Source organism: Notolepis coatsorum (assembly GCF_963971535.1).
Source record: "Notolepis coatsorum genome assembly, chromosome: 5".
Lineage (NCBI taxonomy): Eukaryota > Metazoa > Chordata > Actinopteri > Aulopiformes > Paralepididae > Notolepis > Notolepis coatsorum.
Window position 1 is genome coordinate 169401987 of NC_140169.1, and position 24861 is coordinate 169426847.

The 24861-nt window shown below is 47.6% G+C and overlaps 1 protein-coding gene across 1 annotated transcript in view; it reads left to right on the forward strand.

The window, feature by feature from the left end:
* lrp1bb (low density lipoprotein receptor-related protein 1Bb) overlaps positions 1 to 24861 on the forward strand; it is a gene marked incomplete at its 5' end in the record, with an annotated part of 1188884 nt that overhangs the window by 862908 nt on the left and 301115 nt on the right.

Below are 24861 nucleotides of genomic sequence, written 5' to 3' on the forward strand. Positions count from 1 at the left end.
AAAGCATGTCTTCTCCACACTTCTTTAAAGAAAAATGTTGCATAATAAAATATCGATACTTGGCGTCCTTGTATCGATACAGTATTGCCACGCAAAGTATTGCGATACTATATCGATATTTTCCCCCACCACTAGTAGTATCTGCAATATATTCATTTGTGAACACTGAACCAATTACCAGCTAAAAATCTTTCTAGCTATAAGTTACAAGTTGAATTGTTATATCTACAGAATGCTACTTACCCTGTAAGAGATGTACACATCCTGCTGACTTGTTGTTCACAATTTGTAAGTCATTTTGGATAAAAACTAAATGTAAATGTATTTTGAGCTATCTCTATTCTACAACTAAAATATAAAAACCTCTTTATATCTCTTTTGATTTATTTAGGCAGCTGTAAGATTCTGATCAAACTGGCCAGTATCACGTCTTCGTCTGTTTGGCTCTCCATCCAATTCCTCTGCGTTGTGTACTTTTAATGGTCCTGACGTCTCCGATACTGGTAGATAAGATCCTTATCTTCCCCCGTTAGTGCAATCCATAAACCATAATACTTCTCCACTTCCGTAAGAATTCGACACTTCGACACTGTGAGATACCTTATGAGGAGAAGCGTTGTTTTATTGCTATAAACAGAACCTCGTAATCAGATGTTATCAGATGTTATCAAATTGTATCGTCCTTGAAGAGTCTATTCTAATGATCTCTCGGTGTGTTCAGAATTGTCCTTTTGTTATTCAGTCCAATAGTGGTCAGGCCTAGTCGTTAGCCTGAACCCTCCTCGTGTTAGCCGAAGCTAATGATGTCGTGGCATTCTTTCTCCTTTCCCCCCCCCCCCCTCTCTCGTGATAAGAGGAGAGAGAGAGTCCTCTGTGTGATCTCAGTCCTACATTTTGACGTATGTAATTTGCTTCATATAATGCTACTCATTAATTTAGGGAAACACATTTTTAGGTTGTTCTAAGTAGATAAATACATCCGTCCAACAGTCCAAATGTGTGTCCCCTACCTCTCACCTTGTTATGTCTTTATTTGATCTAATTGCCTTGAGTTAAAGGCTTAATACAGATGGCAAAGAGGGTCTGGGATAAACAGCAACCTTGGCTGGTCGACCTTTCCAACTTAAACGTGTTTGTCAGATTACTATTCATTTGAATTAAATAGGCAATGTTATGTATTATGTCGAACGTTTTGATCCTTAGACCTTCACCAGGTAAAAAACCTGATTACATTAAATAAAGTCTATTGCAAGTGAAAGGACAGTCTGTGGGAGTGTGTTCTCTTGCTTATGGACATTTATCCTATGCACCTGTCTATAAGAAACCGAAGGGGTGAATGAGCCTTTACTAATGTATTATGTCCGAAATCACATTAGTTTATGGTTATGGCACCATAATATATCCCCTCATCCTTCTCTCTTATCCCCTTTCTCATCACTGAAACTCTTGCAGTCTCTCCCTTGCTTGTTGCCCCGTATCTCTCTCTCCACTTCTGTCTCTCCAACCCATTGCCATAGTGATGCTCCTAGTATCCTTTCTTCCGTTGTGGGTCCTGTACCACCTGATTTCACCTGAACCTCCCAGTCTCCTCTTCCTCAACTTCTCTTACATTCTTCTCTTGTTGTTTAAGAGCTCTCCTTTGGGCTCCATATTCCATGTATCTAGTTCCTCAATGCACACGTGTGCCTCACTGATGTTTTCTTTTTTTGGTCCTGTATTTCCGTGTTGTTTATCTCACGTTTTCCATTTATTTCTTCTTTAAAACCGGTGAATTCCTGTCGGATGTCTGTTTGGAACCCCATGTTTCAATTTCCAAAAGACGAGTCAAGACACCATTTCCTTCATCGTCCCATATGTTTCTTCTATTCCGTGTTCCTCTTCTCTTCCTCTTCTTCAACTGCATTTCATTCCTTTGACTTATCCCCCACTAATTTCTTGATTAATTAAGTTTAAAACATTCTGAGAGTCTTTCACTCCAGGCTGGTTAGTCTTGGCTCTTGCTATAATTGAAAACCTAAATTGCAGCCAGGTGTGTGGTTATTTTGTGTCAAGATTGCATCCAAATACCAAAAGCCAGAAAACCTTTAAAAATGATACATCAAAATTACGTTTGTTTATGTGTATGATTGCTTGATCCATGCTTTGAAAAAATAAAAATCTAAGCAAATGAATAAAGGGAAGATGATTAAGTAGAATCTTGAATGGAGGACTTCTACTTTTACCAGAGTGATATTTTATTTTGGTAAAGTAACTATGTACTTCTTCCACCGCTGCAAGTGTGTGAGTGTGATCATCACACACCAGACTGACCTTGTGATCCTTCACATGTGTTATGGTTTGACACCGACCCCAAACGCAACGACACAAGAGAGTAGGATTCAGAGTTGCCAAAAACAAGGGCTTGTTTATTAAGACTAAATAAACAGCACACACTTGGAAGAGTTCAAACAAAGACTGGAATACAAGCAAGGATGAATGTTGCTGCTCTGCAGCTTCTCCCGGGATGGTAGTCAGGGGAAGCAGACGCTGACGTCAGAGCCGCTCTGCAGACTTCTCTCGGCAGAATCTCCGAGGTGGTTGCGGGACCGAGAGAGAGAGAGGGAGCGAGTTAACTCAGAGTGCAGGTGGAACAGAGCAGGTGAACAGGAGAGGTGACTTGTACCCGAAAACAGAGTTATCCTAGTGACTGAATCTTCGGTGTAAATCCACACTGTGAGTAACGTTCCAAACACAATCCCAAGTGATAGATATCTTCGGTGCAAAATAAACACTGTGAGCGAAGTCCCAAAATACAAATCCAATGTGATAATATCTTCGGTGTGTAAACACACAGTGGGAGATGTTAGGCCAAAATATTATCCCAATGAAACAATCCAAAAAAAGGCTAAACGCTGGGTGAGTGACTGTCTGATAAAAAGCTGGAAATCTTCAGTGTTATATAAACACACGAAAAACGGAATTGGATCAAAGACAGTCATAAAAAACTCACCCAGGCGTTGTGCGTAAAGAGCGTTGGAACAGAATGGAGCGAGCGCGTCGCCTCGGGGAAAGGGTGTCCAAGAGGAATGCTTCTTGAATATCCTGGAGGCAAAGCACAGGGAAACAACAGCAGGCAGCAGGAACGGCGAATGCAACTGAAATATCAAAACGATCCAACAAAACTTGAATGGGGAAACGGGGTATAAATAATACGGGACTGCTTAATTGACTAGCAGTGACAGCTGAGGGATGTGATTGATAAGCGTGTGGATGGGGGAGAACCAATCAACGACGTCTCTGGGAAGAAGCGTGTGAATAGGGGAATGAAATGATTAACAGAAAACAAATGGAAAAGAGCGAGTAGGCTTAAAGGAACAGAGCGAGTAAGTGAGCAAAGGACAAAACCTCACAGTACCCCCCCCTCCACGGGAGCCACCCGGCGACCAGGCCGACCCGGCTCGTCAGGATGGGCACGATGGAAGTCAGTGATCAAGCCGGGATCCACGATGAGCTGCCGGGAGACCCAGCTACGCTCCTCAGGGCCGTAACCCTCCCAGTCCACCAGGTATTGGAACCCCCGGCCCCGCCGACGAACGCCCATCAACCGGCGGACCTGCCACTGGGGGTGACCATCCACCAACACGGGAGGCGGAGGATCAGGAGCTGGAGGCATAAGGGGACTGAGGGAGACGGGCTTAACCCGGGAGACATGGAACACAGGGTGAATGTGCATGGACGCAGGAAGTTTCAGGCGTAGGGCCGCCGGACTGAGTACCTTCAGGACCTCGAAAGGTCCGACGAAACGGGGGTTGAGCTTCTTGGCCGAGGACCGAAGCGGGAGGTCCCTTGCGGAGAGCCACACCCTCTGCCCAGGGAGGTAAGTCGGCGCAGGAACCCGGCGCCGGTCGGCACCACGACAGGCGCGCTCAGATGTCCGGAGCAGCGCGGTCCTGGTGATCTCCCAAACTCGTCGGCAGCGGTCGAGGTGGTCCTGCACGGAGGGAACTGCCACTTCCGCCTCCTGTGCGGGGAAAAGAGGGGGTTGGTAGCCCAGGGAAACCTCAAATGGTGAGAGGCCGGTGGCGGAACTGACCATTGAATTGATGGAGTATTCAACCCAGGGAAGGAAACGGCTCCAGGATGCCGGTCTCTCGGCTGCCACACACCGAAGAGCAGACTCCACGCTCTGGTTCATCCTCTCCGTCTGTCCGTTAGTCTGGGGATGATAACCAGAGGAAAGACTGACCGTCGCCCCCAATCCCTTGCAAAAGGCCCGCCATACCTGGGAGGTGAACTGGGGCCCCCGGTCAGAGACGATGTCCTGGGGAAACCCATGAAGGCGGAACACGTGGTGAGTCAGGAGGTCCGCCGTCTCGGCCGCCGAGGGAAGCTTGGAAAGGGCCACGAGGTGAACCCCCTTGCTGAATCGATCCACCACGGTCAGAAGGCAAGTGTTCCCCTGGGAGGAGGGAAGACCTGTGACGAAGTCTAGCGCCACATGTGACCAAGGACGGCTTGGAACGGGAAGTGGCTGTAAGAGCCCGGAGGGTGCCTGGTGTGAGGCCTTGCTGCGGGCACAGACCGCGCAGGCCAATACGAACTCCTTGACGTCGTTCCGCATGGTGGGCCACCAGAAACGACGAGCCAGGAAAGAGAACGTGTGATGGACGCCAGGGTGGCGGGCGAACCGGCTGGTATGGCCCCAAAGCAGTACCCGGGACCGGACAGAGTCGGGGACGAAGAGACGATGAATAGGAACGTTGCTTGGAGCACGCTGGAAGCGTAGGGCACGTCTAACCACACCCTCGATGCCCAAGGTGATGGCTCCAACCACTCGGGCCTCCGGGAGGATGGGAGTAGGGTCCTCAGAGGGTGGAGCCCCCTTGGAGTGTAACCGGGACAGGGAGTCGGCCTTCGTGTTGCGGGAACCGGGGCGGAAGGTCAGCGAGAAGTCGAACCGACTGAGGAAACTGGCCCATCTCGCCTGCCGACCGTTGAGGCGCCTGGAAGCGCGGATGAACGTCAGGTTCTTGTGGTCCGTCCAGATGGTAAAAGGCTCCTCGGCCCCCTCTAGCCAATGACGCCACTCCTCCAACGCAGCCACGACCGCCAGCAGCTCCCGATTGCCGGTGTCGTAGTTCCTCTCGGCAGGGAGGAAACGACGCGAGTAGAAGGCGCAAGGATGTACCTTCTGGTCCGAAAGAGAACGTTGGGATAGGACAGCGCCCAGTCCAGTATCCGAGGCGTCCACCTCCACAATGAACTGTCTCTTGGGGTCAGGGTGGAGCAGGATAGGGGCGGAAGTGAACCTCTTCTTGAGGGAGCGGAACGCAGCACATGCCGCTGGGGACCAGTCGAACGGCAGAGCGGGGGAGGTCAGCTTGGTAAGTGGCTCCGCCACTTGACTGTAGTTCCGGATGAACCTTCGGTAGAAGTTGGCGAACCCAAGGAAACTCTGTAACTCCTTCCGAGTGGTGGGTTCAGGCCAATCCTCCACAGCTTGGATCTTGCGAGGATCCGCTCGGGTCAAGCCCTTCTCAACGATGAAGCCCAGGTAGTCGACGGAGTCGGAGTGGAAACGGCACTTCTCCGCCTTGACGAAGAGCCGATTGTGGAGGAGGCGCTCCAGCACACGGCGGACATGCTGGATGTGTTCCTCGAGGGTCCTGGAGAAGATGAGGATGTCGTCCAGGTACATCACCACGAACACCTCCAGCATGTCACGAAGGACGTCGTTCATGAGTGCCTGGAATACCGCCGGGGCGTTGGTGAGGCCGAACGGCATCACTAGGTACTCGTAGTGGCCCCTGGGGGTCTTGAAGGCGGTCTTCCATTCATCGCCCTCACGGATACGGACAAGATGGTAGGCACTCCGGAGGTCCAGCTTGGTGAAGACGGAGGCCTGGGTCAGTGGCTCGAAGGTGGAGTTCATGAGCCTCGGGGAAAGGGTGTCCAAGAGGAATGCTTCTTGAATATCCTGGAGGCAAAGCACAGGGAAACAACAGCAGGCAGCAGGAACGGCGAATGCAACTGAAATATCAAAACGATCCAACAAAACTTGAATGGGGAAACGGGGTATAAATAATACGGACTGCTTAATTGACAAGCAGTGACAGCTGAGGGATGTGATTGATAAGCGTGTGGACGGGGGAGAACCAATCAACGACGTCTCTGGGAAGAAGCGTGTGAATAGGGGAATGAAATGATTAACAGAAAACAAATGGAAAAGAGCGAGTAGGCTTAAAGGAACAGAGCGAGTAAGTGAGCAAAGGACAAAACCTCACAACATGTGGGCCGACTTGGCATCTTTTGGCTTGCCTACAGTGCATGTGAGCGGATCGGAGCGTGAGCGGCGCGGGGCGCGGAGCGGCCGGTTTTGACGTGAGCGAGGAGTGGGTTTTAAAATGAGTCGGCGCGACGTCCGGAGCGAGAGTTCTCCTCCGCTCCAATCCACTCCGGGCCGCTCACAGTGGTTTAACACTGATGTAATATATACATGCAGTACAATGCCAAAGCAACAGATGGCGATGTACAAACATGAAGGCCATTTTCAACCAATGAGAAGGGTGAACCTGTGATAGGCTGTTCGTTCAGGCTTTGTCACTGTAGAGACGCCCACACTCACTCCAGTTAGAAAAAGTATATCGACGCCATTGTTGTTGACGTTAGCTTACATGCTAACGTTAATGGCAGCGACCATAGCATTGTGGCTCGGCTAGCCTATCATCGCTTAATAGAGATAGTGAATGGATAAACAACGTTATTTAACATTGCAGAATGGCTACAATTACAATGCGGCTCAATACAAACAATTGTTAAGGGGCCCAGGGGGTGTAGACTGTTGTAGTTTGAGCTCATTTACACCATGCTCCAAAAAAAGAAGAAAAAAAACTACCGAGCGATCTGGCGCGGGGAGCGGGGAGCGCTCGATTCAAGGTGAGCGGGGAGCGAGCGGAGAGCGACTTGGGGGCGGGGTCAACATGAGTGATTAGCGGAGCGGACCAAGCTTTAAAGAGCGAAGAGCGGATTTCTCGGCCGCGCCGATCCGCTCACGTGGTCTGCTTGCCTAGTGTGATTAACACCCACGCGTGCCAAGCGCTGGCGAGGAGGTGTTGCAATCACTCCTGTCCGTGGTTCTGTATGTCTGCACCCGCCATAACTCTTCGCACATAGGCTGACAGTAGGCGAAGGACCTGAATTCTAAAAATAATAATAATTCTAATCGGTCATGTATTTTATTTGAATTAATTTCCATCATTGAAATCAATGATGAGGGTAAATATAAATGCACAAGGGCCCTACTACACAAAGCCTCACTGTGAAATAACTATGCATTGCATACAAAAAAAAAAATTACTTACATCAATATTGTGCTGTTAGAACAGTTTAGGTTAAGTATTTAATGTTAGCTATTGTCCATTTGGCCTCTGTCATCTTCATATGAACCAGGAAATACCCATGTGAAATGCATATTATAAATTGATAACTCAAATGATCTGTGCGCAAAATCGATTATTTCAAGTATTTAGAATGTTGGCTATTTTGTCCAAACATGGCTGGTCTCTTTCTTTCTAACTGCACTATTATGGTCAGTCTCTGGGAAAGGAGATATTCTTTTTTTAAACTTTCTTTACAAGTGAAATATAAATACTTGTGCCAATTTAAGTGACAAATCACAGCTATAGAAGTATAATTGGATGTGGAGCATTATCAGGTGTGCCATTATGGTTCATAATGGAGATGCTCCAGTAGTTTTGTGAGTGAGTGCACACAGCTGTCCATTCCAAAGTTGAAGGACATGCAGGCAGAGGAGCTCCCAGTGAGTTGTCTTGCTCCAGCCATGGCTGGACTGAAACATAGCCTAATAAATGCCATAGTATACATAGTTAAGGCTGAGACGATATGCCATTTGGAAGAATCGATAAATCTGGACCAAATTATCGATAAATATCAATATTTTTTATTAATATTTGTTGCCGCCATATTTAGTGTTACAGATTTCCCCATTCAAAACTACCACAGTGATCCTTCTCATTGTATAGTCTGTGGTCTCTGGATGTGATGGAGGAGTGCACTGCATATGGAATGCACAGTGCAGAGTTGCAATTCAACTGAATTTACATGAAATGGGGATGTTTTTACTAAAACATGCCACAAGACCTAGGGCTAGATCCACAAAGAATGGATTGCAGGGTGCTAATTGCACCTGTACTTACAATTCATTATGAATTGAAAATGGGGGACCCTGATGTAAACAAGACGAAAGTCTTTCTCTGGTCTGCATCCCCTTAACAATTGTGTGTATTGAGCCGTACTGTATTGTACCCATTCTGCAATCTGTTAACCAAATTTCCATTCAACACTGCGCAGGAGAGAAAGACCTTCGTCTTGTTTACATCATTGTAAGTAAGAGTACAATTAGCACAGTGCAATCCATTCTTTGTGGATCTAGCCCTAGTATTTTAGTATAGTATAAAGTATTTAAAAGAAATATAAAAAAAAATATTTACATAATGCAAATATATCGATATGTGACGCCACTTATCGATATCATGCGGTTATCGATAATTATCTCTGGCGGTCTCAGCCTTAGTGTAGGCCGGTGTAGGCATCTCCCTGAGTACCCTTCTGGTTTGAATTACTTACTTGGAAAAGGTGAGCCTCCAAAAGGATTAGACACACACACACACACACACACACACACACACACACACACATGCACACGCATACACACATGCACACGCACGCACACACACACACACACACACACACACACACACACACACACACACACACACACACACACACACACACACACACACACACACACACACACACACACACACACACACACACACACACACACGTGTGCACGCGCGTACACACACACACACGCACACACTGGCCAAATACTGTAATTCTATAAATGCCAGAGTGCAGTGGCAAAGGCTTCTTGTGCATGATGGCAAAGGCTTTCATTAAATACTCTTATCTTCCCCTTTGGTCCATCTGTAGTGAATGCCAGACCGCACTGGCAAGACGCATCATTCCCTCAAGTTTCATAAAAATCAGGCTAGTGTGTGTGTGCGAGTTATGGGGAGCTCTGACATTTGGTTATAGCGCCACCATCTGGCCAACATGAGTGGGTCCAAATAGGACTGATAATAGGACAAATCCAAATATCCGTAAACAAAGGGCTTGGCAAGACATCTGTGTAGAAGATTCCAAAACATAACAATGGTACCACTCCAAGCACAAGTTTAGCTCCAAGCTAGCAAGCTCGAACAGCAGACATTTCCAAAAATGACAATGCTCATTTAACTCTTTGACAGCCACCAGCTTTCGCCATCTGCACTGGCTGGTGCCAGCGTTATCGACCATTTTAGCGATGTGTTCTGTATTATAGATATGGAGACAATAGTCATTTTACAGGCATTGTTCATAGTCCATTACTGACTAATCAGTTAATTTCTACACACTGTAGTTTGTTACACGCTACACGCTAAACATCGCCCCTTTCCAAAATAATCAATTTTTTTTCCATAGATCGCGGGATATGATGCGTTATGCAATAAGCCCAAATCGTTCTGGTTGATCACCTGAAGCCCCAAATACTCCCAAATCAAAGGTATATAGCATGTACATATGTGCCTTCACAAAATCATCAAGGGGGGGGGGGGGGGGGGGGGGTAGTCTTATACCGAAAATGCAATCGTTACAAAAAGCTTGGTTTAGGTCCGGTAAAATACGACACTGTGATCGTTACAGAAACATGTTTCAGGTTCGGTAAAATATACGTTGAAGGTACTCCAAAAAGTATAATTCCAATGATCCCATCGGCGATCACGATTACTCGTTTATATGTAATTACTCGTGTTTTGATTGATTGATTGAAAACTTTAATTAACAGATTGCAGAACGGGTACAGTACAGTACAGCTCAATACACACAATTGTTAAGGGGATGCAGACCAGAGAAAGATTTTCGTCTTGTTTACATCAGGGTCCCCCATTTTCAATTCATAATGACATTTATGACATACACAACATACAGATATACAGATATAATAATCTAATCTAATCATATAATCTAATCATGACATTTATGACATACATGACATACAGATATACAGTACTGTTACATTTGTGACATACAAGATATGCAAATATACAGTACTGTTAAACAGATCCTTGGAGATATGTGAGTAACGTAAGATTGTGAAGTAACGTTACACACATACATTGTGATCGAGGTGAAGACATGGTTGGATCAACGCAGGATTGATAGCATATAGCCCTTACCTTCACTAGGATGTACCCCAAAAAGAATATTCCAATTATCTGATCGCGAGTCCCAGTATTGGTGTCGATCGTGTCGCCAACATAATCCACCACGCATCGGGAGCATTTGACGCTTCTCAATCCGATCGTTGTAACCGCTCCCTTCCCCCAGCAAAGACAAGTGAGCCCGGTGACATTTAACCATTGCACAGGCCAAGATACAAGGTTTCAAAGGGTGCTCGATACCGCCGTCTAGCTGGATGCGGCCGGTATTGCACTTTGGCGATCTCAGACTCATTCCCTATGGTAACACAGAGGTACCCGGATGAATAATGGATAAAAATATCCAAAAAAAGGAAAAACAATCAAATAACGTATACTGTATATATATACGTGGTTGGCGTTGAAAGGATGGCGCCCAATAACGTATATAAACGTTGTTGGCGGGGAATGAGTTAAGTAATGGATTAAGTAGGTGTCGGTTAAACTGTATTATATGCACGACGGGGAGGCGGAGAGTGACCCGACGCAAAGCGCACACCTACTCGTTGACTATCCCGCTTGTAACGCGGCCGTTTGTAAATTTTGCTGAAAGCTTTGCACGCAAAGTGGAAAGGTTATGACGCAAGAGCTGACTGTTGTCATGACAAGGAATTATTCGTTTTCCTCTGCCGGGTCTCATTCTTCAAACGTGTTGTTTTCTCCAAATAGATTGAAAGAAATGTTTAAATCAGCCATTGGTGTGTTTTCCTTCCCAGTCGTTCATCGGGTTGATAAGTCATCTGTGCTTCGCCACAGTTGATACAGAGTAAAGCGTTGACAGCTGTGCTCTTTAATGCTGCTATGCTTACAGGTTGGGTAGCGGATGGATTTTGAACGGTGATTAAATTTGAGCTGAATTACGTGTGCATTAAACGGTTTTAACGCACACCTGCCGGCCAATCTGAAAAGAGTATTCACCCAGGCTGTGGTATACTATCAATTATAAAGCTAGTAAGATTAACACTCACTCAGACACTTTTTTACTTTCTACCCCTGTTGTGCATCTAAGACTACAAGCCTACAGTTCACACGGGAGCTTTAGTGGGAAAATACATCGGAATGAATAGGAATCATCTCCTCTTCCATCTCGGATTGATTAAAGAAAGTATAGAGCGTGGAATGATAATAATACAATTTTGTAGGGCATTCTGCTGACTGACAGTTGGCGCAGATAGTGCAGAAGGAGCAAGTCCTCTCTCTATCCCTCTGGCTAAAGCCAGATCAATCCCACCTTGATAAGCATGAGTGGAGTTAGATGAGCAGCGCAAAGCCTTGGTTCTGCTCGGCTAGCATCCTCCTCGGAGACCAGAGCTCAGACCCCCACCAGCCTCCGTTCTGCTCGGGCTAGCAGCCTCCTCCTCGGAGACCACAGCTCAGACCTCCACCCCTCCTTAGCCCCCTCTTCACAGTGGGGAGACCAGCGGGGTCTTAAACGTAGAACTATATAAGACCTTATCTTACCCGTGTAATACTCCTCCAGATTTCCCACTGCTGATTAAAAACTAGCGGAAGGAGAGAAGAAAGGAGAGGGGGAGAGATTAAGTGATTAAGTGATTGAGTGAGTGAGTGAGTGAGTGAGTGAGTGAGTGAGTGAGTGAGTGAGTGAGTGAGTGAGTGAGTGAGTGAGTGAGTGAGTGAGTGAGTGAGTGAGTGAGTGAGTGAGTGAGTGAGTGAGAAAAGAGGAGGGAAAAATAAGAAAACATTATTTGATTATATGACAGCTTCATTATTGACTTTAAAATGTGATTGTTTTTTTTCCTTTCAGAAAAAAAAAGATAAGCTATTTCCATGATTCACATTATAATTAGATGCTGATTTACAGCTACAGGTGGGCACCACGATGCCTCAGTACCACAGATGGAAAGTAAAAAAGAAAATGTTTTTGTAAACCATATTTTTACTGAAGTAGAGTACTTTTTCGATGCAGTTGTACTTTACCTGAATAGAGTGATTCTATTTAAAAAAAAATATTCCTATATATTTATCAAACGCCTAGTATAGTTACTAGAAGAAACATTTACAACACATAACAGTTCTGACCTGGAAGTGTTATGGAATTTATTAAAGGACAAAGGATGAGCCGTTTTGTAATCATTCTGAGTCGTTATTAAAAATAGAAAAACATAGTTTATTTAATCTGTGGCCACAGGGAAAAGTGATCAGTTTACAATCAGAGACAACTAGTTGGTCATATTGAACCAGTCAAGCTGTACAAAGATAAAATTATATCTCAACACAGATCTATAATGACATGATAATATTTCTACGACAGAAGCCATTGAAATATTTCTAAGGGAACATCTGTAGGAATTTTCCGAGTGCCAGTTAAAGCCTCTCCCTTGCAGCGTGTGAGAGTGTGGAGCTATATTAGAATTTCAGACCCGTCTCTGCCCTCTGGTTCTCTGACTGATCCCCAGGTAGGGACCACCTCGCCTCCAAATCTAGGCTGAACTGCTGACTGGCCCTTTGCCATCAGGGCACCCATACCTCTATAAAGAAGAGCTCAGACTAGCCAAAATGTTATCATTATTCATTTAATGTCATCATCTTTTAAATCAATTGTTCTTTCTCCTTTTTAGATATGAAGCACCTGACTGACAATGTCACTAGCTCACACTGTCACTCACACATTCATTCATGCACTCAGTTAGTTATTCTGTCACTCACAATTAGGCAGTCTGCCCCTAGTGGCGCATTACAGGCATGGCACTTTGTGTAAGACCAAGTTCAACCCATGCAAGAATGCTTCGCATCTATTCGCCTTATTCACCTCTTTATTTTCGTAGATCGCTATGAACACATTTCAACAAGCTGGTGAACTCATTCACTTCCATGTATTTCAAAACACGAAAAAACTACTGTAGTTAAAAAGAATCAGGCAATTGTGAGTTTATAATTCCAATAGTGTATTCTGCCTGCTGTTTTATTGACTGGTTCAGTTCTTGATGTGGTATCTCCTGAGAGGGAGGTTTGCCCCGAGAGGTAGGTTTGAAGGGTCAAAGTGGGTATCAAACAGGAGGGAAGACTGTCAGGTTTTAAACTGATGATATCAAACAGGGAAGGTAAAGACTACTTAGATTGTCAAGTTAAACAGTAATCCATAACTATTTTATTGCACTGCACTGTTGCAACATTTTACTGTCTATTCTATTCTACTATTTTATTGCACTGCACTATTGCATCATTTTTCTCTGTCTATTCTATTTTACTCTATTATTTTCTATTTCTTAAACTGAATCAAACCATAAACAAGGTGGCCTATTGGGATGGTAGATCCTAATGTGAAAAACTGTGATTTTATACATATTGTAGCTAAGGGGCTACACAACCCTGACTGTATTGAGATATGTTAGATTAAACCACTACTAAAGAATATTAATTTAGCCAGACAGTACAGTTACTCAAAATGGCGGACACTCCATTAACTGCGCGGGGACAGGGATACAAGTTGAACAAGCATCAGTTTAATGTAAATAGTAAACATACATGGTATATATCACGGTTCTCCTTTAATAATAGAATGTCAGTGCAACAAAGTCAACGGTAACGAATAGTTCCTATACTACGGATACTCGACCGGTGGAGCTCTGAATGGAGTGAGACGAAGCGAGGCGATACAGGGAAAAGCAAGATGGTGGCTGGAGACGGTTGGTTCTCTCTAGAGCTCCTGCTCCAGAGAAACTGTAGACTGGTCGGATAATCCTGTCGTCGCTGGGAGAAGGGGTCTTGTACGGAACCGGTCCTTGTATTCCTAGCGCCCGATGGCAGGGTTAATAGCTATTAATCCAAAAGCCTGTTGGCATAGATGGTAGCTAGTTAGCTCCGTTTGTACGTGAAGCTAACCCGCAGGCGGTCTCCAATGAGTAGTTATATCCAAACGTTGCTGGGTTTAACTATAAGTCTCTCCACGTTACTTCGCTTACACAAGTCACTATACTGTGCCAATAATGGCTCGACAATATTATAGTGGTATCTAATTAGCCATGTGGCTCTCTATAACGATACACCGCTCTCGGTCTATGTACAACTGCACCAGACGTCTTCTCTCTCGCTCTGTTAGTTTTCCTGTAATGCTGCTGCTGCACGTCGTCTACCCAACATACTCTATATTAGTTCCCTGTAGACTCCGCCTGTTCACCTGTACAGAATCAATGCGCTCACTCCCTTGAACGGGCATGCCTGAACATGTTCTGAAAACATGTCTAGGGGGGCGCGCGCCCTGGCACCTACGGCGTTAAGAATGGGACATATAAGCGAATGATGAATACTGGTAGGTAAACAGATGACGTAAATATATATATCTTATATATATAAACAATATATTAGTTATACAAAATAATAAACGCAGACTTTCAGTGTTAATCTGGACCTTCAGAACAGCCGCCCCCTAATTAGTCCGAACCTAATTAGTAAATAAAATGTGGGGCACAGATTAATATTAAGGGTCAAGTCAATTTCTCCATAATGGGCTATGGGAAGTTGGAAGTAACCTATAAAGTCGGTGGGTTATCGTCGTCGTCAGGGGGGTCAGGGAACGCAGGAAGCTCTATCAACTTAGCTACTGGTCTGGTATAAGTCCGCCCTTGGACGATGACTTCTGCCGCTCTGACCTTCCCATCTGAACCATTAATCACTCTGCTCACACGGCCGGCTGGCCACGTAGCTCGGGGTAGTGACTGGTCTATTATCATCACGACGGTACCCACGGTCAGGTTGTCCCTGTCTTTAACCCACTTCTGACGGGCTTGAAGGGAGGGTAGGTAGTGTAGGAGGAAGCGGGCCCAAAACTGGTCGGCCAGTACTTGGCTGTGTCTCCACATCCTCCATCCGTTCATCTCGTCCTGTCTGTACACCGTCTGAGGAAGGGCAGGGTCCAGCCGCCCCATCAAGAGGTAGTTTGAGTTCAGAACTCCCTCAATCTCTGTGAGGACCGTAGCCAGGACTTCATCGCCCACGGTCTGGGCTCCAAGTACGGTGTACATAGCAGTCTTTATGGATCGGACCTCTCTCTCCCACGTTCCCCCGAAATGGGGGGCATTCGGGGGGTTGAACTGGAAGGTGACCTGAGCAGGAGCGAGGCGGATCTTGAGTTCTTCACCCATGGTCAGGAAGCTCGCTCTCAGTTCCGTGTCTCCTCCTCGGAAATTTGTCCCTTGGTCTGACAATAGCACTGAGGGGGTCCCTCTCCTCGCTTGGAACCTCCGGAATGACATGAGGAACGAGTCTGTACTCATCGACTGGAGGAGCTCAATGTGAACAGCTCGGGTGGTCATGCATTTGTACACGATACCCCACCTCTTCTCTGTTCCTCTTCCCTTCTTGACGTTGAATGGGCCGAAGCAGTCCACGCCCGTGGAATGGAAGGCCCGCTCGCCGAGTCGGAGGTGGCAGGGAGGCAGGTCTGCCATCTTCGGAATAATGGGCTGTGCCCTCCACTTGCGACAGGTCGGGCAAGTCTGTTGGAATCGGCGTACAGCTTCTCTCCCTTGGAGTATCCAGAAGCGCCGTCGGATCTCTGCAAAGACTCGCTCGGCCCCCGCGTGCCACACCACCTCGTCGTATTTCTGAATGATCAGATCTGTTATCCTGTGTCGGCTGTTTAGGACAATGGGATGCTTAACATCCTCAGCCAAGTCCGGGGCCCGTCTCAACCAACCACCCACCCTGATGAGGTTCTGGGCGTCGATCTCTGGGGCTAAGGTGAGGAGTCGACTGTCTGAGGGGACTGGCTTTATCCTTGTCAGACACTCTATTTCCTCTGGGACAGAGTCTCTTTGCGCTCTCTGCAGCAGAAGAAGTTCCGCTTCCTCGTATGCAGGTGCATCGAGGTCTGTTGTGGGGGGGAGCTCCGGGTGGTGCCATAGGAATGTCCTTTTCTGGGCACTCTCCAGAGTTTGACAGTTGTCTAGGTCCGGGCCCGTTGGATCCGGGGCTTGGCTCAGCCCGCAGAACATAGACCTCTTTATTTCTGACTCGTCTTGGTTCGCCTCCCGTGGGGTGGAGATAGGCCACTTCTCCTCCGGGAGCTTGAGGAACTCTGGGCCATCACTGTATGGGTTAGGACGGGTGAGGTCGGCTAGGGACATCCCCCGTGTGATGACATCCGCCGGGTTCTGCTTGGTGTCAACATATCTCCAACATGCCGCTCCTACCAGGTCTTGGATTTCGGTTACTCGGACTCCGACGAAAACTTTGTACCGACAGGAGGCGGACTGGATCCAGGTGAGCACGGTCATGGAGTCTGACCATAGGATGATCTCACACACCGGTATGGTGAGTTCACTTTGCACCATTTTTGCGAGTTGCGCGCCTACCAGAGCTGCGCAGAGCTCTAGTCGCGGGATCTACTGCTGCTTGCGGGGAGCTATCCTCGAGCGGGCCAGGACGAAGGCTACGTGGACTTCTCCTCCCTCTTCTCGAGCTCTCAGGTAGGCCACTGATCCGTACGCCACTTCAGAGGCGTCGCTGAAGACGTGCAGGTCTATCTGACACGTCTCCAGCCGCACTGTAGGGGGGAAGTAACTCCGCGGGATGGCCACCTCGCGGAGTAAGACAAGTTCATCCTCCCACTCTCTCCATGTGGTAGCTAGGTGCTCGGGTATGGGGTCGTCCCAGCCCTGCTCCTTGTCCCACAGTTCTCTCACCAGCATCTTCGCCCGGGTGGTGTAGGGGAGGATACATCCCATTGGGTTGTACTGGCTGGCGAGTGTTCGGTACACACTCCGCCGAGTGGTCAGTCTAGTCGTGGACGTCTCCTGATCCGTCCTCAGAGGTGTGTGTCGGTAGTGAAGCGAGTCCGTCTTGAAGCGCCAGACGAGGCCCAGGGTCATCTCTTGCACTTCGCCTGGGGTGTGCACCATCCAGGTCTCGCTGCTCGCGGCCTTGGTCTCTGGAGGGAGGTTCCGGAGAACTTGAGGGTCGCTACTGGCCCACTGTCGGAGGTCGAATCCACCTTTGGCTAATGAAGCCCGTAGCTTCAGTAGGATGCTCTCTGCTTCTCCTGGCGTGGATACGCTCTGTAGGCAGTTGTCCACGTAGAAACTTCGTTCAACGCTGTGTCGGACATCATCGTCGGCTCTGGGGTCTTCGGCCACGTGCTTCTGTAACGCGAACGTGGCGCAGCACGGGCTGCAGGTGGTGCCGAAGGGGAGTACCTCCCATTGGTATATCGAGGGTTGTTCGTCGTCGGGCCTCTCCCTCCACAGAAACCTCAGTAGAGGCTTGTCTTCCTCCATCAGTCGAACTTGTATGAACATCCCCTTGATGTCGCCACTGATGGCCACTTTGTGTCGGGCCGGGCAGGAGTAGGTTATTCAGATTCTGCTGTCCAATCTGATAACTGCAATTGAACACGATGCGGTTCTTTCTGTTGTGGGTGACCTTGTGGTGGGGCACGTACCATGACTCTGTCGTCCTTTCTGCCTCGTGGTCATCGATTTTCTTTATGTGGCCGGCCGTTACCAGCTTCTCGATCTCGGTGCGATATATCGTTGCTTGGGGGGGATCCTTGGCGAGGCGCCGCTCAGTGCTCTGTAGGTAGTGGTGCGTCGCTCCCTTAGGCACATGCAGAGTGGGCATCCCTTCCCGCCTCAAGAGTGGGGTCGCGTATCTTAGCACTCCGTCGACCTCGACCCTCGTAGTCTTCTGCTCGAGTAGAGCTATGGCATACTTGTCCTCTTTGGATCGAACCATCTTGCATTCGTTCTTGAATGGCAGCGAGTCTAGTGTCCATAGCCTCTCAACGTGCTGTAGGAGGGTATTGTCTGTGTCGCTCACCTTGGTGTAAAGGCAGCATGTGGACGTTGGTCGGCTGGACGGCCCGGAGAGGGGGCCCTGGAGCGTCCACCCCAGTCGGGTCTTAACCGCGGCTGGGCATCCTCTGGGTCCGATGTGGACCGCATCAGTTGGGACAATGAGGTCCGCGTGGTCGGAGCCAATGAGTAGGGTCGGCGTAGCGCCGCTGATGAGCGGTATGGGCAGTTGGCGTAGGTGGTCGTACTTTTCCCTCAGCTGTGGGATGGGGTAATCGTAGCGTGACAAACCTATGTCGTAACTTGTGAACGCCTTGCTGATGCTGTACCGCTTCTCAGGCTGGTCGATCGCTGCAATGGTGAACGAGACGTTTTCACCTTTGATTGTCTTTAAGTCTCGAAGAATGGTATGGAGGGTCATGGTCTCCTCTGGACCCCGCAGGTCCAACTGGGTCGCGGCGGAGGCGAGGAGGAGTGTCTTCTCCGACCCGCCGTCGAGGACGGCGTAGGTGTCGAGTACCTTGTCCCCGTGACTGAGGAGTACTCGTACCACCTTGAGGAGCACCCTGGAGCTCCCACTCTTCGCGGGGTCGATGTAGAGTACTTCTGCTCTCGAGTTGCTTTGTGGAGCTGGGTTCCGCCTGTTGCTCTCGTGCAGTGCTTCGAGGTGAGCGCCGTCACACTTGCCACACTTCTTCTTAAGGCGGCATTCTGCTGCCATGTGGCCGTGCGCGCAGCGGAAGCAGCGGCGGTTAGCTTTAATCCACTGACTTACTTCGACGGTGGTCAGTTTCTTGAATGCGTCGCACTGTGACAGCCAGTGTTCGTTCTCGCAGTATTGACATGCGATCTTCCATTTTCCATTGGCGGGGGGGTTGTGACTCTTCTGTCGTGACACCGACTCGGCCTGGTGCATCACTGTGATGGGCCTGCTTTGGTCTTTAAACCTCCTCGGTCCCTCTTTAATGTTCGAGCCACCCCATGTGAAGGTGTCAATTCTTAGGCTGCTAACCTCCCTGGCTAGGAAGTCAGCAAGGTCCAGGAGTGACTGTTCTGGGCCATTCGGGTCACGGTAGTTTCTTTGCCGCCGAAAACGTTCTTGGCGGAATGGGGGGAGCTTCTCCAATATGCGCTCCACGTTGGAGTTGGCGTACAACTCGTACATCCCCTTCTCTCGTTGGGACCCGAGCATCCCTACTAGGGACTGTACCTTGACGGATAAGTCGTCCAGGGCTCGGTTGTCTCTAGCCGGGGGGAGACGTTCGATCTCACGTATCTCCTGAATGACATAATCCCACGTACGCCCGTAACGTGCGTCAAGGGCAACCAGGGCGTCAGAATAGGGAGTTTGTGAATTGGAGTATGCCAGCGATATGTTGTGCGCTCTAGTTACCTTGAGGTGCTTAAGGAGAATGGCATACTTGTATGACTCGTCCTGTACTCCGGACATAATTGTCTCTAGGCACATACGCAGCTCGGTATACTGCGCTCGGTCTTCTCTTGTGAAGTCTGGGAATGTGGGTGTCCCAATGTAGGGTGCCATGGATGGCTGTGACACTGGGGAGAGGCATCCGCGGCGAGTCTCCCCGTACGTGGGGTCGTTGGTCCGTGCTGGGCGGGAACCAGGGGCTGGGTACCCAGGCACTATTCCTCTGTGCCGTCTGGTGCTCGAACTCCCCACTGGGACGTGTTGGGGGTTCATAACGCAGCGTGTCGGGACTGAGACCGGGGCTGCGCTGAGCCTCCTGGTCTGAGATGGGGTAGTGCGGGTGGGCTTTCTGTCCTCCCTCGTCCTCCGTCAGGCTTTGTAGTCGCTCGGCTAGCTGCTCTGCAACGTAAGCAGGTTCTTCCCGTAGGCGGGGTCCCGTGTAGCTTTGTCGGGGAGGGGAAGGTGCCCTCGACCCTTGTCGTGATGATCTCCGGGAGCTCCGGGTGGAAGAGTGGGGAGTCACCCTCTGGAGCGCTTGCTCCATCATTTGTGCTTGTAGGCGGTCTCGTTCTGCCTCGCGCTGCGCATTGGCTGCGTCGCGCTGCACATTGACGCGGTCTCGCTCCATGTTTTCTTCAGCCTGGAGGCGCCTCTCTTCCAGTCTGAAATGTTCACTCTCACTTTCTCGTTGCGCCTGGAGGCGGTCACGCTCACCCTGGAGGCGATCCCTTTCCGCCGAAGTGGTTATCGTGGCGATCAGGACTTGCGCTAGCCTCTGGTCGGCCTCGCTTGGGGATGACGCTGACGATGGTGATTTGGAGTTGGCAGGGCTTGGCGGTGACCTGGTCTTCTCACACGCTCCGAGGTCCATCTCGAAGGCGCTGTACTTTGTCTTCTCCCGCGCTCCGAGGTCCATCTTGGGGGCGCGGTTCTCTTTACTCTGGTGCGCTCCGAGGTCCATCTCGGGGGCGCATTCTTTACCTTCTTGCGCTCCGAGGTCCATCTCGGGGGCGCGGCATTCTATGGGTATAGTCAAGTCATGCCCTGCTTGTCCCCCCCCGTAAGCTAAGTCAGTTTCACTTAAACTAGCTTGGGTCTCTACCTCTGGGGTTGACAGGTCGATAAGGTTGGGCATACTTGAGCTACTAATGTTATCCTTGCTTAACGTCCTCGTAGATAAGCTAGGAGGTAAATCTACAGCGTAGCTCTCCAAGTGGGGAGGGGGCTGACGCTGGCGCCTAGAGCGCTCTAATGGGGGAGAGCCGATTGGAGAGTGTCCACCGCTGGCCATATTATCACTAATATGATTATTATTACTGATACCCTCCGGCTCGAAGGACCAATTTTAGCTAAGGGGCTACACAACCCTGACTGTATTGAGATATGTTAGATTAAACCACTACTAAAGAATATTAATTTAGCCAGACAGTACAGTTACTCAAAATGGCGGACACTCCATTAACTGCGCGGGGACAGGGATACAAGTTGAACAAGCATCAGTTTAATGTTAATAGTAAACATACATGGTATATATCACGGTTCTCCTTTAATAATAGAATGTCAGTGCAACAAAGTCAACGGTAACGAATAGTTCCTATACTACGGATACTCGACAGGTGGAGCTCTGAATGGAGTGAGACAAAGCGAGGCGATACAGGGAAAAGCAAGATGGTGGCTGGAGACGGTTGGTTCTCTCTAGAGCTCCTGCTCCAGAGAAACTGTAGACTGGTCGGATAATCCTGTCGTCGCTGGGAGAAGGGGTCTCGTACGGAACCGGTCCTTGTATTCCTAGCGCCCGATGACAGGGTTAATAGCTATTAACACTTTGGTTGCCTTGGGTTAAATTAATGATATACCATATGTTGCCGGCTCTATTTGTCTATGGAGAAGTACCCCTTCTTTGCATGGCTATAACTTTTTAAATTCTATTGCTACATTGCCATTATTAGGGCCCATTCAAAGTCCTATATGTATTCATTGTGTAGCAACGTTAAACTTTTTCATTCACATATTCATAGTAAAGTATGGTCAACAGGGGTTCCCCGGCACACAGGGGTTCCGCGGAGAGCTGCCAGGGGTTCCGCGAGATGCCTGGCAATGTTCTTTAAAAATATAGAATGACAACAGTCTTATTTTGAAAATCCTATAGCGGGTCTCATTTCTGCCCACGCGCAGCTCCAGCTAAATAACTAGGCTCCGAAAGCTAGCAACATTTAGGTCATTATGATACTCTTATTTTGAAACTCCGTGGTGTCGTGACTCATATCCGCTCTACAGCACACAGCCAATAAGGATGCATCTCAACACAGCGGCAGGCTGAGCAGTGAGCTTAGCGTCTCTCAGCTCAGCAGTAGTAGCGTACTCTGGATCTGGAACGCGGACATTGAAACACAGCAAGGATAGTGTTTTTGCGACCCAAAACAAATCCCTGCTGTTTTATTCCGCAACGGGTCAAATGCATATAACATGCTTTGCAATCCTTGCCATTCCTTTGTGGCCACGTTGTCTTTAAGACCGGAATTAATGTCCCTTTAGCATAAGCTAACAACAAGCCCTGTTCAGAGCGACAGAGAACAGCAGAGAGGGGACTTGGAAGGAGGACTGGGAAGGAGGGGGGGGGGGGGGGGGCATTCTCCCTATGTGTGTGCGTTTGAAAAGATATGATGAAGTCAGACTACTATATTATATTGATAGTAAATGTACTGAGGGTGGACAGACAGATTATGTTGATATTTAAACATAAAAAATACAATACATAATAAATGTATCCATGATCATCATGCAACATAAAACAATTGCAGGAACGGTTTGGGAGAGGAAGGTGTTTTAGGTTGCGTGTTCCAAAAAATTTACTTAAAGTTTAAAGCTCAATATATCAAAACGTGGCACTTTATAGTGAACAGGCACTTTATAGTGAATCCAAATTATTTTTTGGATTACAGAAAATTATCCCTAAAGTGCTATCTGATGCAGCTGCACTGTTTTCCATGAAAATACCATATTTGGATAAGTTTGACCATTTCTAAAAATCTGAAAATCATTAAGTCACTCTGGATAAAAAAATACTTTACAGACAACATTGAGACAAAGCTTCCTGACACATCTCCATCCAAACTCTTGGAAGAACTCATTGAAATCTCATCTGATACCACCTGGAGAGCTAGTTTCAGAGTGTGGTGCTGAGTACCAAGTATCTCATGATGCAGCAGTTAAGGTGTTGATACCATTCAGCACCACATATCTGTGTGAAGCTGGCTTTTCATCCATGACAGCTCTGAAAACAAAATATAGGGCCAAGTTGAGCCTTGATGATGACATGCGTGTTGCCTTGTCAAAGATCTCCCCACGTATTGACCGTATTATTAGCCAGCAGCAGCGGACCTCGCATTGAGCTAGAAATGTCCACTGAGTGAACGAGTGCTTATTTTCTGTATTTATTTATATTTTTTGAGAAATGGTAACTTGGTGATCCTTTTCTGTATTTAAAAAAAATACATGATTTTCTGTTTTTGAGAAATTGTCAAACTTATCCAAATATGCTATTTTTATGGAGAACAGTGCAGCTGCAACAGATAGCACTTTAGTGATCCTTTTCTGTATTAAAAAAAAAATACATGATTTTCAGTTTTTTCTTAAATAAACATTATTTTGAAAGCAAGCACTTTTGTCATCAGATTCAGACAACTTTATTGATCCCGCGTGGGGCAATTCATATTTGCAGATTCACCAACAAGCAACAAAGACAAACAAACAACAAAACATCTCAACGACAGCACGGCAAATAAAGAATCATTGTATCATCATTGTAGCAAAAAAGACAGGACCGAAAAAGTCTTTATCGTATGTAGGGGTGCCCTGGAATATTTTATTGAACACAGGGGTGCCTTGGCAGCAGAAAGGTTGAGAACCCCTGGTCTAATGTATAAGTATGTTTTCATCTCTTTCTGCAGCTTTCTCCAGAACGTGATCTATAGCCCCAAATGCATTATATTGATGATGCAATAGTTTTATGGCAATCAGCGCGATATAAAAAATTCCAACTAGACGTACTTCTAGACGTTACTACACGTCATCTGATGTTGACCGGATGGGCTAGGGGGCGTTTATAATTCCGTGGGCAGCGTTATACCAATCATCTAATGTGGGTCAAATGTTGATAATAGCAGTTAGTATCAAAGACGGTAACGTTACACGCTGAAACTCACCCCAGTCTCCGCGCGCCGTTGGGCGATCATCGTCGAGTTGAAATCTTATCATTATGGGATGTAAATTTACCCGGTCCATCTCCAGCTTGTATAATGGTATATACGTCCAAATCATGTTGTTTATCGAGTTATTGGCAATCGATCACTGTGTAGTGTGACGAGCCAGAGTCGCGGGACCTATAGCGAGCGCCGGAAGTACTACGGTCGTCTAGGACAACCTCTATTCAACATCCTGTTTGGCGATTGCGCCGATCGGCCACCAGATGGCGCTCCTGAACCGCCAGAGAGCTCAGTGGGTCCTGCTGGTGGATCTCAGGCCAGCGGAGGGGCATTATGAATCCGATCGCAGATTTTTGAAATATTGATATAAGGACGCTGTACAGCGTCCCCCGGCAACTTGAGCATGGCCAGCAATGACGTGAAAAGACGTTTCATGGCAGTCAAAGTGTTAATCCAAAAGCCTGTTGGCATAGATGGTAGCTATAATAATAATAATAATAATAATTTAGGACCTGCTCCGAGGTCATCAATTGGCACACATGCGATGTACGTGAAGCTAACCCGCAGGCGGTCTCCAATGAGTAGTTATATCCAAACGTCGCTGGGTTTAACTATAAGTCTCTCCACGTTACTTCGCTTACACAAGTCACTATACTGTGCCAATAATGGCTCGACAATATTATAGTGGTATCTAATTAGCCATGTGGCTCTCTATAACGATACACCGCTCTCGGTCTATGTACAACTGCACCAGACGTCTTCTCTCTCGCTCTGTTAGTTTTCCTGTAATGCTGCTGCCGCACGTCGTCTACCCAACATACTCTATATTAGTTCCCTGTAGACTCCGCCTGTTCACCTGTACAGAATCAATGCGCTCGCTCCCTTGAACGGGCATGCCTGAACATGTTGTGAAAACATGTCTAGGGGGGCGCGCGCCCTGGCGCCTACGGCGTTAACAATGGGACATACAATAAGCGAATGATGAATACTGGTAGGTAAACAGATGACGTAAAGATATATATCTTATATATATAAACAATATATAAGTTATACAAAATAATAAACGCAGACTTTCAGTGTTAATCTGGACCTTCAGAACACATATGTCTGCACTTTATATGCTCATTTTATGCCTGTCTTTTTTCAGTTGTGAAGCACTTTGAGCTGCAACTTTT